This window comes from Wyeomyia smithii, chromosome 3, assembly GCF_029784165.1.
Source record: "Wyeomyia smithii strain HCP4-BCI-WySm-NY-G18 chromosome 3, ASM2978416v1, whole genome shotgun sequence".
In the NCBI taxonomy this organism is placed as follows: Eukaryota; Metazoa; Arthropoda; class Insecta; order Diptera; family Culicidae; genus Wyeomyia; species Wyeomyia smithii.
The window spans coordinates 129,470,594-129,487,200 of record NC_073696.1 but is presented as its reverse complement, the minus strand read 5'-3'; the positions used below and the strand labels follow the sequence as shown (position 1 = coordinate 129,487,200).

Sequence of the window (16,607 nt, the reverse complement as noted above, 5' to 3'; positions counted from 1 at the left end):
TTGCTAGAAGAGAACGATAGACCATTTTTATCTGGTGAGCTTCCAGAAAGCACCGCGGTGAAATCTGAAATCTCTCTCTTGCGAGACAATGAAGTATGGTGTACTTTACGGTAATTACCTACACAGCAGAGCTATCTGCGGTGCTTTTTACAGTTTGTTTCTGAGCATAGCAGAAGAAGAAAAGAGATTGGGTGAAAAACAATAGACTGCGTCGCTCGTGCCGGTCGAGTTTATTTATGTCGAATTCGTTTTCGCGGTGTAGCTACACGAGGACCAAACTTTTGCCCGGTAGGTTTTGCCTTTCTCCTAGAAAGGTATAGCAATCACTGAAAAAACCAAAGGTATAAAAGTGCTCCAAAGGGTCGAATCTCGTATATCAGTCAACTTAGTTCGACGAGCTGAGCATTTTCTGTATGTGTGTGTGTATGTGTATGTGTATGTGTATGTGTATGTGTGTGTGTGTGTGTATATGTATGTATGTAACGGTCTCCCAATCTCACTCGATTTTCTCAGAGATGGCTGGATCGATTTTCATGAAACTAATTGCAAATGAAAGGTCTAGTTGCCCCATAAGACCCTATTGTATTTTATTGTAATCGGATGTTTAGTTTCGAGGTTATGTATCAAAATGTGAAAATCACAAAACTTCATTATCTTAGAAACTACACAACCGATTTGAACAAAATTGGTGTCAAAAGAACGGGCTTGTTTTTTTGAACCATTTCTCAAATAATTTTATAATTATTGGATAAGTAGTTCAAAAGTTACGTAAAGAAACGTGTTTCGAGGACTGTTTAACTCACTCACTTTTCTCAGAGATGGCAGGACCGATTATTACAAAATGAGTGTCATATGGAAGTCCTTGTTGCCCCATAGAACCCCTTTTGAAATTCATAGTTATTGGACTTCAACTTCGTTCGTTATGTATAATAATGTGAAATCAGGCTATGAAAAGAAATATGTTTCTTAGACTGCTTGAACCCATCCACTTTTCTCAAAGATGGATGGACCGATTTTCACGAAATAAGTTGCAATAGAAAGGTCTAGTTGCCTGACAAGACCCTATGAAATTTCATTATAATCGGACTGTAACTTTGTCTGTTTTGTATCGAAATGTAAAAGTTATGAAACTTCATTATCTCAGAAACTACACGAACGACTTTAACAAAATAGGTATCAAATGAACGGAATGTCTTCAAAACCCCTAACTAACGAATGTTATGATGATTGAACATGTTGTTCAAAGGTTATGAAAAGAAATGTGTTCAGAAACTTTTTTTTTAATTTACTCCTTTTGGACTGATTTCAACAATCTTAGTTTTAAATTGAAGGTTTAGTTGCTTGGTAACCGTTTTGCCTTTCTCCTAGAAAGGTATAGCAACCACTGGCAAAACCGAAAGTATAAAGTTGCTCCAAAGGGCTGAAAGGCATATATCACTCGACTCCGCTCGACGAGCTGAGCATGTTCTGTATGTGTATGTGTGTGTGTATATGTGGAACTTTTCATTCTCACTCACTTTTCTCATAGATAGCTGGACCGACTTTCATGAAATTAATTGCAAATGAAAGGTCTTGTTGTCCCATAAGACCCAATGCAATTTCATTGTAATCGGATTTATAGTTTAGAGGTTATGTATCAAAAAGTAAAAATCATGAAACATCTTTATTTAAAAAACTACACAACCGTTTTAAACAAATGTTTCAAATGAACGGGCTACCTGAAATACCCTTAACTTTTGAATTTTATAAAGATTGAACTTGTGGTTCACAAGTTATGAAAATAAATGTGTTCTGAAAACTGTTTAATCTCACTCATGTTTCTCAGAGATGGCTGAACCGAATTTCATAAAATCAGTGTCAAATGGAAGGTCTACTTGCCCCATAAGACCCAATTGATTTATTTTGCAATCGGACTATTCCTTGCCTGTTATGTTTAAAAATGTTAAATCCAGCTATGAAAAGGAACATATTCCGAAGACTACTTGAACTCTCTTACTTTTCTCAAAGATGGCTGACTCGATTTTCACAAAATAAGTGTCAAATGAAAATTCTAGTAACCTCATAACACCCTATTGCATTTTACTGTAATCGGACTGTAACTTCGTCTTTAATGTACCGAAATGTGAAAATCACGAAACTTCATTATCTCAGAAATTACACAACCGATTTGAACAATATTGATATCAGATAGCTATTTAAGGGTTAACTGATGAATTTTAATCGAACACGTGGTTGCAAAATTAGACTGCTTTATACGGTTCCACTCCATTTCATCTTCGAACTTAAACAACCGTTATGTATTAAATTGTTGAAACCCCGAAAGTCTATTATCTCAAAGATTATACGACTTATTTGAACATAACTAGTGTCATACGAATGAGTTATCACTCAAACTTATAAATAACAAACTTCATAAGAATTTGATATGTGGCTCAAAAGTTATGGAAAGAAAAGAATTTCAAAAACTATTTAAAACTATACCTGCTTTGATCAATATATGTGGCCTCAACGTTATTATATATGGTATCGTACTACTTGAACGTTCCCGGTATCGCTCGTGATTAAATTGTTCAAAATTAAGAGTCATTTCTTTTATTTCGCTATTCTTAAGCACTAACATTACGTCAAATGTCACATTTTATACTTCAATTACAACAGCAATATTCTAGAACACAAGGAGTTCATTCGTTGGATTGAAGAGTTCATGTAAATCTATTTCTACAAAAAATAAGTCTGAATGAGAAAGGCTTGGTCTGACCGCTAGGTGGATTAATTTAGGTTTTTTTTTTCAATTTCTGGACAACTCGCCAGTGAACACTGTGGTGTACTTACTTTACTTTTAAGGCGACAGACCGATTATCGATCCTGTGCCGAATCCAGAATACGTCGCCATGCCCCTCGGTCTTGGGCTTTTATCCTCCAATCGCCCCCTTACACTTATTTCGCGTGCATCCTCGTCGACAGCACACATCCAACGAGTGCGGGGTCTACCCTGAAGTCGACGACCTCTATCGGGATTCCTGCTAAATATAGCCTTCGCTTGACGCTCATCCGGCATTCTCGCTACATGCCCAGCCCACTGAAGCAAACCGTGTTTTATCCGCTTGACTATAACCGCCGATTTGTATGCCTGGTACACTTCATGTTTCATGCATCTGCGCCAAACACCATTTTCTTGTTTGCCGCCAAGGATCCTACGCTCAAAAACACCAAGAGCTCGCCGATCAGCCTCTTTAAGCGTCCATGATTCAAGGCCGTAGAGAGCCACCGGAAGAATCAGTGTTTTATAGCAAGTTTAGTACGGATTTGCATACTGCAGGACCTTAGCTGGTTACGTAATCCGTAAAAGGTCCTGTTTGCGGCTGCTATCCGCCTCTTTATCTCACGACTAACTTCGTTGTCACATGTCACTAATGTTCCCAGGTAAATAAATTCGTCGACTACTTCAAATGTTTCCCCATCTAGCACCACCGCAGCACCAACCTCCGACGGACTACCACGCACTCTGCCAGCCACCATGTATTTCGTTTTGGCAGAGTTTATGACAAGCCCTAATCTCGCAGCTTCCCTTCTGAGAGGTCCGAAGGCCTCTTCCACAGCTTTACGGTTGATACCAATGATGTCGATATCGTCCGCAAAACCGAGAAGCATGTGCGACTTCGTAATGTTGGTGCCGCTTCTCTGCACACCAGCCCTCCGTATAGCCCCTTCTAATGCGATGTTGAACAATAAGTTCGACAGCCCGTCACCTTGCTTCAAACCATCTAACGTCACGAAAGAGTCCGATATCTCACCGGCTATCCTGACGCTTGATGTGGAACCTTCAAGGGTGGCACGTATCAGCCTAATTAGCTTTGTTGGGAAGCCATGTTCGAGCATAATCTGCCATAACTCATTTCTCTTAACTGAATCGTAAGCTGCCCTAAAGTCTATGAACAGATGGTGCGTCTGCAAGTTGAGTTCTCGAAATTTATCGAGGATTTGCCGCAAGGTACACATTTGGTCCGTCGTGGAGCGTCCTCCTCGAAAACCGCATTGGTACTCGCCAAAAAAGGTCTCCTGCAACGGCCTCAGTCTGTGGAACAGGATGCGGGAGAGAATTTTGTACACGGTATTGAGAAGAGTTATGCCCCGATAAATGCTACAGTCCAGGCGATGACCTTTTTTTTAGATCGGGCATATGAGACCCTCCAACCAGTCCGAGGGCGATTCTTCACCAGACCACACTCTCAGCATGATCCGATGGATGGCACGATACAGCTGTTCGCTCCCGACTTTGAAGAGTTCGGCGGGAATGCCGTCCTTCCCTTGCCTCGCAGTTTCTCAGCTCATTCACTGCTTTCTTCACCTCGTCCATGGATGGTGGATCCACAGCTTGACCATCATTCTCAATAGTCATCCTGCTCCTTTCGACTCCACTGTTTCTCTCACCGTTCAACAGCACACTGAAGTGTTCCTTCCAACGCCTGGCCACCTCTGTTTTATCGGTTATCAAGTTCCCCTCCCTAATGTTGCACATGACAGGGGCTGACACGTTTCGCTTCCTGATTCCGTTGACCTTCTTGTAGAAGCTCCTCGCATCGTGCCTGGAGAAGCAACATTCCGCCTCCGCAAGAATACGCTCCCAATGCGTCGTTTCTTTCGGCGATGGAGTCTCTTTTCAGCGGCTCTATCATCTCGATATCTACCCACGCTCTGACGAGTCACAGCCGTGGCCAACATGTGACCCATGGCGCGGTTCTTCTCCTCCGTCACTCGCTGGCACTCAGCGTCAAACCACTCATTGGACGCAGCTGCCGCAGTTGTACCCAACACTTCTCGCGCTGTAGTGCTGATCGAACTGTGGATGTGCCTCCACTGTTCATTCAGGTTCCATTCAACTCTTTCCTCAATCCGTTCATCAACCTTCTGCGAGTACTCTGCAGCCACTCCTTCAGTTGATAGCCGCTGGATGTTCAACTGCATCCTCCTCGTTGCCTTGGATTTCAGCACGTTGGACAGCCGGGCGCGGATTTTTGCTATTACGAGATAGTGATCCGAGTCAACGTTCGGTCCTCTGAACGACCTCACTGTGGCGTACTGTGGTGTACTTCTGCGTATACTCTGTAGAGTGATTCACCCCTTTTGTTTCTATCAGATGTGGGGTTAGCTGGAAGTATGTTTGTGTCTCTGTAAGTTGCTTGAGACACTTTGGGGAGTAAAGAAAGAAGCAGTGTGGTGAAGCAGCTACACGCAGGCACATACTGATAGGGCAGTGCGCGGTGAATTTTTTCTCCGCTCTTTCCACATACTGATGAGAATGACAAGCATGGTGGATGGACGATGGCCGACCTTCGCAGTGCGTGCCTCCGTGCAAAACGCAGGATGCAGCGTGCGCGAAACGAAGAAGAGATATATTTTTTCTAAGTTTTACTAGCAACTGCATACATTTCCAAAAACAACTTGAATATCTGACCGCCAAACAATCAAGATTTGCAGAAATCATTTCTGAAAATGCAAAAAAAAAAAAAACATTTCCTGCATGTACCTACTACACTTCCTTTATGCAGAGTTATAGACAAGTGCTACCAAGCCAAATATTACAAAAACAATACTTCGATTATTTATTTAGTTGTTTCTTTGCAACTTTTGTGAATTATTTTCCCTTGGTTTTCCGAAAAATAAAAAAAATAAAAGATGATAAAAATACGTACTTTGTCAAAAATAAAGGCTAATACAATTTAATGTTTATTGGAGCCTGTTATTTAAACACAACACAATTTATTCGAGGATCACATTTACTGCTCTATTTACAAAGTAATACATTGAATTATTGAATAATTTTAATTTTTTAACCCTGGCTAGCAGTTTGCGCATTCAAAAATAAATATTTCATTAGCTCAATTATACAATATGATTGCTATCAGGTTGCATTAGACCATTTCTACACCTGCCAAAAAGAATATTTCCATTATACTTTGTGAATTGTTCGTGATTTTCAGTAGACAAAATTTCATCATTTCAAAGTATACGGCAAGTCTAGGTGGATTTATAATCTTCATTTAACTTGCATTGTTTAAATGTTCTGAGTTGAGTTGAGTTGAAAATGGCATTTCATTGAAGTAAATCGTTCATAATATACACACAAGATTTAAAATTTACTTATTTTTATGATTTAACATATAGATAAATCAAAACTGCACAGCAAAAACGTTATATCGTACATCAGAATGCACCGAATAGCTACAAATACAAACGCTATTTTTTCGCAGTGAAATATACAAGTACACATTAACCTTACTCCGTCATTCAACAGCAAAAAAGCCGGCGTCGGTCGCCATTCCACTTTCAGCGAATGATTTATCACCAGGGTATAGGTGCGCAATCAATCATGCTCAGAGCAATATTTCATAAGTATAATAAATGACTGAAAGCCTCTTTGTTAACGATCATACTTTATTAGTGAGCATTAATAATATCTAAATTAATGAAACGCGAGCTGTCAAACTGTTGTTGTTTGTTGCCTTGTTTCGTGCCGAGACTTTTTGGTATTGGTTGATGGGACTGGAATAAAAAAGGCACCAATGCGGGTTGTCCGGCTGATCTAGGTGACCATGGAAGTGTATAGTGAGAGAATCAACGACCTTTGATGAAGCGATGCCATGTGGGCGCACTCAGAAGTGCTAGAGACCCGCCGGGCGGTGGTGGTGAAAAATGAATTAAAACGAACGTGAGGTCAAAAGGTATGCAATAAACAAAGTCAAACAAAAAAGTTTCATCTATTCACAAAAGAGCTTGTTTCGACGTTAACGAATCGTTGGAACGATTGCTGTTGACTTGTTCACTATAGAGTGCCTTGGCCACAAAGTATGACTCGTTGTCCTGTCATGGCACGGTGCGGTGTGAGCTGTCGGCTGACTGATGAGGCCGCCAGCTGAGCCCTATCTGACTGGGAGGTCGCCCGGGTGGACGGGACAAGCGTAACTGCCAGACAGGAGTGCAGGGGCACGGCTCAATTGTTGCCTTCCCGTCAAGAGCTTGGTTTTCTGAAAATAAATATTAATTGATTATGATATTTTCAGAACATGATTGATTACTCAAATGGTCAACACAGATTGATGGTATTTGTGGATAATTAATAGCTTATTGCGCGATAGCTTCGGCGAGAGTCGAATGTGTTGTGGAGTGCTTCTTACAATGAGATCATTGTATTATTTTACCTTGCACAAAAAATCATATTTATTTTATGATTCTGAGTTTAAAAGTGATACAGAAAACGAATTGTTTAAAAATGGTTAGCCAAATGCAAAAATATTATCATGGTGCTCTCTAGAAGTTGCTATATCAGGCCCGTCGTTTTCTAGATTCTGGAAATATCAAAGACTGTAAATACAATCGGTTGTTTTATGACTATGAAAGTCAATAACACTAAGGGAGCAAGTAAACAATAAGTTAAACGTTCCTTATTTCAAATCCATAATGAATTAAATCGAACAGGTGGAAGTGGTTTCACACTGCGAAAAATATCTACAAAATAAATACTGGACACTGATAATGTTCGAGTGAGCTGTGGAGCCATTTTTTAAATCAATCATAGTGATAATCAAGTTTTTGTCAGACTATCGGCTTGTCAGTCTGCTTAATGGATTACCTACGGCCACGCGGAGCCAAATTAGAAGCTTTTATTATATTTCGTGTAAGCGCGACAGGCGTCCTCAAATGCCACTGATTGTAGGGTAGTAGTCAGCATCATCATCCCTTTATGATTATAAACTTATTTACTCAAAGAAAGAGTTCAGGGTAAAATTGCTTCTGAATGTTCAGGCTAAATATTTTTCATACGTTACTTTCATTTTCAGATAGAAAACACAATTTCAAACATCCTTTTCGCTTTTCAGAACAAATTTAAGTGATTTTTATAAATTTTTAATGATGCGCGACTCGCAGCATAAATATTGGATGTAGGATTTGTAGGTATTCATTTTAATGACATTTTTACTTCACGTGAAATAATATGTCGATAATTAAAAGGTACTTTTCGTTGCTGAGTTGATTAAATTTGGTTTTGTACATAATAAAATAAAAAGAACAAAAAAAGCCGAAATAGACTGAGTTTACCCTAAAGTACCACTGTCGGAGCGGCCGTAACCGGGCAGCATCTATCAAATCGAGCTCCGCTCGCTAATCGCTAACTGCCAACTGACAATCGTTTTTGGTCTGCCATTTAAGTGGCACAGCGGACGTGTTTATGTAAATTTATTACAACTTCTGCTGTTCAGGTGAGACTCGACTGGCGCAGAAAAATGACGCCGCTAAAGAAAAATGTCAGCGGGAAATTAATCTCTAATGCCGCCACGGTCGACTGTGGGATTAATAATTAATGATTTACGACGGCACCGGGCATGTTTTTCTCCCTATCCGATACATGATTTATGGTCGTGTGCTCGCGGTTACGAAATCTGTTTTGTACCGGGGAACCTTTTTAAATGGATTGGGTGATGAATCAGTAACAAAAAGACTGCTTTGTCGGTATCCATTACATATACTTACTAGGCATTCTGATTCGGGAAATGCGTAAACGTGCTATTTGTATTGACGTAAACGGGATGTCGAATCTTTTTTTATTTTAAGCATTATGAAAGTTAGTAGGAAATTATTTACATGTATATGCAAAGCAACGTAGCGCGATATCATGAATATCAATTTTTTTTGTGTTGCAATGAATATGAAGAATTCAATTTAAAAAAAAATCACATTGCTAGTTGAATTAAGTAAAGGTGTCCACAATTGTTCTTAAAAATAAAACAATAAGTAAAATATATGAAAAACGACGCACAATGGGGCAAATTGGTCCGTTGGTGCGACAAAACCTCATAACTCCTTAACAGTTGTTTCCACAGTGTTCATGTCTTCGGCAATGTTGCTCACCATAAAACCATCTTTTTGAAGAATGTATTCATGCCGCTTTAATTTCTTTTTTCTACAGATGGCGCTGACATTTATCTTCTGAATAAATGGCGCTAGCTATTTTGTTTCTTTGAGAAAAGTTGTTTATATCATCAATCGACATGAATATTACAACTTTAGGACTGACCGTTAACGAGATAAAATTATTTTCATTATTCACAAACCCAAAATTTCAGTAATTAATTATAACTGGTACTTAAGAACATAAGTTTCAACTTCAGATATATTCGAACTTATGAGTTATTGACAGTTAATAGTTGACTTAGTGGTCCCCGTAGTTCTGTGGTTAGCGATGTCAGTCGGCTAGCTCTCCCACACGGTTGTGATATCGGGTTCGATTCCCGATCAGGTCGAGGAACTTTTCGAGCTGGAAATTTTCTCGACTCAGAACTGGGGCACGGTGTATCGTTGTACTTATCCTACAACATACAAAAATGTGCCGAAAACAATATCGATAATGAATTCTCTCAACTTATCTAGTTGATCGAGACCGCATTAGCCCCCAGGCTAGCGTGCGATATTGTTTAATAGTTGACTTTGTATAGTTTTTTGTCAACCTATGAAGTGTCATCATTTTTGAGAAAGGATATAAATTACCCAACTTTATTGTCGTGTATACTATATTATATCAATTCTGGTGAATTCAGTCTTCACCTTCGTCTGAAGATAAGTAGACAACATATTGATACGAACGAATCTACAGAACAAACATGTCAACACGTGCGGGGGTCATACACAAATTATATGTTTTTATTATATTGTATCCCAACAATATAATTTCGAAGTTATTGTTTGTGACAAAATATTTCGAGTAGGAACATTGTTCAATTGAAGATTAGTTGGTCATGTTCCCTTTCTAAGAGCTCCTATTATTTAATTTTATTCCATTTAACATGGATACTAAAATCTTTTTTTTGTTTAAAATACTGTTCACTCAGTAACAAACTGTTTCCTAGTACTAATAACAATTTCCGAGGGGTCTTCATACTACTGGACGTCAGTTTTGAAAGACCCCCGAACACAATTATGATCATGTTACATACACCGGCATTCAGCAAAGCCTATTGTAGAAAAAACATCGATACGTACACTGCTGGTTAACAACGTACACTGCCCACACGAAGGAAGACCCGACGACGAGAAGGAAGCGTTCTTCGCGCAGCTGGAGCAGGTCTACGATAGCTGCCCATGGCGAGACGTGAAAATCATCATTGGGGACATGAATGCTCAGGTAGGATGGGAGACACGTTACAAAATGGTAATCTTCTCCGACATCATCAACGTTCGCACCTACCACAGTGCGAATATAGATTCGAACGTTGTGTAATACCCACCGAAGTTGAACGCCGCGACAAAATATTGAGCAACTGCAAGACACCGGGTTTAGACAGGAATAAACCCAGCCGCTGGAGGCAGTGCTGCCCATGGAAGGACAGTTTATCTACTATTGAAGGATGCTGGAGGTGCATTCGATATGCATCATAGGTAGCACTACTGTAATGCTACTAGTTACAAGAGCATAAAAACCATTGGTTTGACGTCGGATGCAAACCGTTAGTCGAGGAGAAGAACAGGTGAGAATGCTGGAACACTGTATGAGAACAAACGTGGAACAAAACCGACGAATACGGAACAGTCAAAACTCAGTTCTCCCCAGGAAAAAGCGCCGACGTAAACCGAGATTGCATAATGACGAAAGAGCTGCACTAAGCTAATGACACAAGGAAGTTCTTCGAAAAGCTGAACAGCTCCCGCAAAGGTTACGCAGGCCACAAGCCGATACTTGCAGGAACCTGCATGGAAACCTTCTTACAGACGAGTTTAAGGTAATCGAGAGAGGCAGCACTTCGATGATCATCTGAACGGCGATGTAGGGAGCAAGGAAGACATACAGTGGAGAAGGACTGGCTAGAGCCATGTACTGGTTAATTTTCAAGATTTGGGAGGAAGAACTAATATCGAAGAAGTTGCTGGAAGGTATTGTGTTGCATCACAGAAAACAGACAAATTTGATTGCTGTAATTACAATGTGGTCACTCTACTATACATCACCTACTCTCCTAAATATTTTGCCGTTTAGTGGTAAGATACTTTAAAATTCGGTACAACCGTCTTTTAAAATATCGTACCGGCACGAGCCGTTTTAAAGATGGCGGATACGTACATCGGAGTGAAGACCATAGCCAAACGAATTTGACTGTTTATTATTGAATCGAAGACGAAGTAAACGAAGGGCACAGGTTCAAGAGAAGATGTTGATAACTTCCCACATCGATTTCGTGTACCTGGGCCCACTGGTAACCGAGGACAAAAAGCAAGAGCAAAGAAATTCATCGTCGCATCATGACAGGAAAACGCGCATATTTTGGTCTCCAGAGGACGCTCCGATAGATTTGAATTCACCACCGCTGCAATTCGATTATCTACAGAACACTGATCAGAACGGTAGTCCTCTGCGGCCATGAGACAAGGACTATGCTTGTGGAGAACCAACGCGCTCTTACGGTCTTCCAGTGGAAGGTGTTGCGTACCATCTTCGGTGAAATGTAGATGGAGAACGGGACGTGGAGAAGGCGAATGAACCGCGAACCACAGGAGCTCCTTGGGCAACTTTCTATCGTCCACACCGCTGAGGTTGGTAGGTTGTGTAGTTGATATTCGTAAGAATATCAGACTATAGCCTGGTGAAGATGGTTGCTGAAACGAATCCGTCTGGGACAAAACAAAGAGATGCAAAGCGGGCGAGGTGGATCGATCAGGTGGAAGACGACCTACGGACTCTACGCAGACTCCAGAGCCGGCCATGGACAGAGCGGAGTGGAGACAACTGCTACGTACAGCTGTAAGACACATCACTTGGCTTGGGACTATTTGGTAACGTAAGGTAAGGTAAGTAAGCAACATAAATCTATGACGAAAAACAATATTTATCTACAAAATTAAATTTGTATCACATTTTCCATTCGGAATTTGACCATAATATAAAAAAAATAATACATGGTGTTACCGTGAAAGTGACACACACATTTGAGTGCATCGGCTGTGTTTGTTTTGATTGCGACACAAGTTTATAGTTCAGAGATAATGACTGTGTTTCACTTTTTTCAGAGGAGAACTGTAATGGATTCAAGTAGAGAACAAATCAAAATGATGTATCTTGTTGGAATAAACAACATACAGATCAGAAGGAAGGTGTCATATCTGAATTTTAATAGATTATTCGTGTGCAGGATCATGAAACGGCACGGTTGTCCCCGAGCAGAAACCGGGTATGAAGTGTGCGGACTGCAGCGGCAAACAAAGTTAAAGAATGTATCCGACGAAATTCAACCCGGTCGGTAAGAAAAAAGGCTAGTGAAGTCACAGAAATACTGCCGACAGAGTTGTCATATCTCGATGACTACTGAAGACGCAGATGAAATTCGCGTTGAAGGCTGCTTTAAACAAGGAGAGTGTATGGAGCATGTCTTCGTGTTATTCAAACCGATATAAGTGGATTGTAACGATTCAAGAATGCTTAAGCTGTGATGGTTCGGGGAGCAATATCCAACAGAAAAAAGTTTCCACTGCTGCTTATCGACAGGGGTGTAAAAATTATTTAGAGTACTAGGGGAGGAGTACCAGTTATGGCAATACCTAAAAAATGTACCAGTTATGGCATGAACCAGTTATAGCCTATGAAGTTTAAATGGAGTATTGCCATAACTGGTACCATTGCGCTTATGCGATATAACCATAACTGGTGCACTTGCCATAACTGGCTCACCTACCCTATATACAACAAGTCATTAAAGACCATTTGCTGCCTTGTGCCAAGGATTTATTTGAAGAATAAAGTTTCTGATTTCAACAAGATTCAGCGCCAGCGCATAAGGCATCGTTGTTCAGAGGTGGTGCTACGAAAATTTACGGCGTTTTATCAGTTCAGTTACTCTTGAAGGTGAATCGTTATACCTCTGAATTGTCTGCATTCTCTTCCGATTTGAATTCACCAGACTTCAGCATTTGGGGGTACATGCTAAGAAAACTTGTGATAATTTTGAGAAGCGTTTGCGGGCTGTAATCAAATACAAAGGCGAAAGTTTTGAATGGGACTGATTCAACTGTATCTTTACTACTCTACCATGATAATAAAAAAAAGTAGAGAAGAAATATTCATCTGTTCTAATTTTTTGGCATAAATACAGTGTATCAATTTCACGGTGACACCCTGTATAATAGCACCAAGCGTATGGGATTTCTTACTAAATGGTAAGGATCGGTATAGATTTAGAACTTATGAAGTACAATTTTTTGCTCACCATCTACATCATTGAGATAGAGTTAAACCGATGTCCGATCGCCATTTGAAAACAACTTTAGTGGTTCATAACAGTAGAAATACTCTCCCATCTTTCCCGTTAACCCCGCTACTGAAACACAACAAAATCAATGTTGCAGGAATACGCCTCGTAACCATTTCCACACAAATATACAGGGTGATTAAGTTAAATTTTTTAAAGTTTATAATGAACCAACTTACCTCTCCTGTAAAGTCAATGAATTTTGACATAATCCACAGTGAAGTCTCAAACGGTACATTATTATCACAGAAGCACACCTCGTTCTCAAAACCTTTAATTCTGTGCTCATATTTTAAATTCTGAATTACTTTTGGAATGTTTAAATATTGATAGCGAGATATGTAGCACAGACAGACAAACGTGCCAATCGATGACAATTTCATCGACCAGAAAAATAACGAAATTTTGCTTAGTGGGCAATAATGCCGCTAGTGTCGCTATAAGCAAGCGTGCACATTCATTATCTAAAACAAAAACCATCAGTTAAGCCGCTTGAGTTGGTTTAAGCAAGCGTGCACACCAATTAGCGAAGACAAAAACCGGTTTACGAAAATAAGTTGGTAAGCAATAAGCTCACAAGGTGGCACATAAGTGTAACGTTTCGAATAAGGACAAAGATTTTCCAGGATTTTTGTTCGAAGAGGCACGTCTGTTTGTCTGTGTATGTAGCATTGCCATGTTTATTATTTTGATGCCTCAAAAAAATGTATTTTAAGATAAAATCATTCTTGTACAGTGTTTGTTTGTAAACAAACTTAGTCTCTGTCATATTTTTCTCATTATGACTGATTATTCTTTTTGACACACCGTTACGTCAAACCTTTACACACCATGGTTTTTATTATTGGTAAGATCATGATCATCATCATCATTTCGTATTATGGATTAAGTTTAGCTATGTGATCAAAGTTAATTTAACCATGAAATAACACCACAAAACTAATGGTTGCGATTTATGATTTTTTCTATACAGTAATATTTTGATTGGTGCGATATTTTAGCTGGTATCCCACCACCCAGTAGCAGGAGCAACATTCCACAACAATGAAATGTATTCTCGTTTTTCAGACCTGTCAGAATGTCAGCGAGACCAGGGGCAATGATATCTCGCGAACGATTTATATTCCCACTGATAGCAACCTAACAACGTGTTTGACATATTTATTTAATTTGCACGGCTCCGTTTCGTACATTATTTTTCATTCCGATTTATCAGTGCTGATCAGTTGTGCGATGAGTGACGTGACGTTGAAGGCGTACGTGATTCTTTTGAATATGTAAAGGCGTGTGTAACACGCCACCACCCACTGGATCCATCCCCAGTTCGCGCTAGCCATCAGAGCTGATTCGCACCGGGCGCACTGGCATTTTATGCGGCAACGTGTCCCGCCGTGTGGTTTGAAGAACCTCCTGTTTGGCCATCGATCTCATCTAACCCGGGAAGCCAACGCAGTGCCAGTCTGTTTGACACGTTGAATGAGAACGAAGGAAATGGATATAAATGACCGTGTACGAATATGTGTATATTGATTAATTAATCATTCTTGAAAAGCATAAATCAGCTCACATTGGAATGAAAAATGCGAAACTGCAACAACAGTTCTGTCGAGGGAACAAGCGAGACAGATAAATGAACGCGTAAAGGAGTGGATGAATTATTAGTTTGAATATTTCATATGTTTCACAGTGCGGAGGTCTTTTCGTACCGGCTCCGTTAGTTCGGATTTGTACAGGTTCGGTTTTTCGATTTTTCTTCTATTCCAAATTGTACGCAATGTAAAGCTATGTCAAAATCATTTAGTTTTAGAAAAATCAAACGTTTATCAAAAATCCTAAATTTGCACCTTATACTCTATTTTTACTATTAATCAATGAATACCACATTTCACTTTTAGATTCACAAGTAGTCACAAATCAAACCCAGGCGCAAATTGAAGCGCAACGGCCGAATCGAGCCGACAACTCAAAAGCTTATTAATTATTCAATTAAATACTCATTTTGTTGTTCGCTTGGATCGTTTACCAACAGCAATTTATTTTTTTTTCAGCTCCCGCCGTTTCGTGATTCATGTTGATGACTTCACGGTGCGGTGATACAACGGCGCAACCGCACGGCTTTGGCGGTTGGACATCATTCAACCGTTGTTTGGCTCAGTGGCTGACTACTTCGTTGCGCTTCTACATCGAGATTCAATTTTACGCGAATGCTTCTTTGATTCGCATCGCATGTTCAGGCAGAGAGAAAGAGACTTCTTCTTTCCGCGGGTTGACCACAATGCAGCGGAAAAGCTAGCATTATACGGTGTATCAAATAAGGAATTGATTTACAAAAAAGTTAATATGGTGAACCGACAGTACATAAGGAATATGTTTGTTAGTGGTGCCTTTTTGAAGTAGAATACTTCTCTCAGGGAGTTAGGCTACATAGGGATGTGAAATGAAAATCTAAAACCGGAAAAAGTGAAAAATATGTCCAATTTCAAATGCTAAAAAATCGGTTAGTATTCGATGGATTTCCTTCGTTCTTGCAGCAATAGATTGGAAAATCTTCTAAGATTCTTCCCAAAAGAAGATAATTGTAATTTTATTTTTCAAACTATTGTACTATTGAAAATAGTCAAGCCTTGTCAAAACGAAAACTTCGGCCTCTGATTGGTCGTTATATGATTGCTTCCCAAGCTCGGTTGACAGAATCATAGACCTTGGCAATTGAAATGTGCTATTTGGCCTACATAAGAGCCTGTTTCACCCGAAGCCACTCATTATAATTCTAGACTGCAACAACAGCAGTCCGTCCTTAGCAGTGCAGTGGATACAGCAGCAGTAGCAGTGCAGCAGACAACGGCCACAGCTGTGGTATGGCAACGGATAGCGGAGCGCGTCTCAGCATCGATAGCAGGACCAGGTGATGCAGGGCAGCGGATACCAATGGCAACGGAAGCGTCCACTACTGTGGCAACGGAGATAGCGCAGCGGTTGACGTTGGTCCCAGCATCAATATAAGCAGGGCCAGCTGATGCAGTGTGGCATTTTAGGGACGAATGACCGTTTGGGGTTAAAGTCCCTTCAAAAGAAATCAATCAATCAAGCAGTGTGGCATTTTAGTGAAATGCTGTCTCTGAGCGATAGCAGGCACACTAGCAAATGCATCCAATGAAAAGAACGTTCTGGAAAACTTCTCAGTGTTTATTTTCCCCCAAGGAATATTTTATTTGCACTGCCAGCGATAACGCAAAGATGTGATCGGCATCTTATCAGGCATTGAATTGAACAACAAATTGTCCTTTTCAGGATGAAATAAAAACCTAATAAGAGAGT

At 40.1% G+C, this 16,607-nt stretch overlaps 1 long non-coding RNA gene across 1 annotated transcript in view; it reads right to left on the bottom strand.

The window, feature by feature from the left end:
* Positions 1-6,256: 6,256 nt before the first annotated feature.
* Positions 6,257-16,607, bottom strand: part of LOC129730577 (uncharacterized) — a 45,798-nt gene continuing 35,447 nt past the window's right edge. The window contains exon 4 of the long non-coding RNA XR_008728882.1: positions 6,257-7,025. This is a non-coding gene — a long non-coding RNA (uncharacterized LOC129730577). The remainder of the gene's footprint in view (positions 7,026-16,607) is intronic.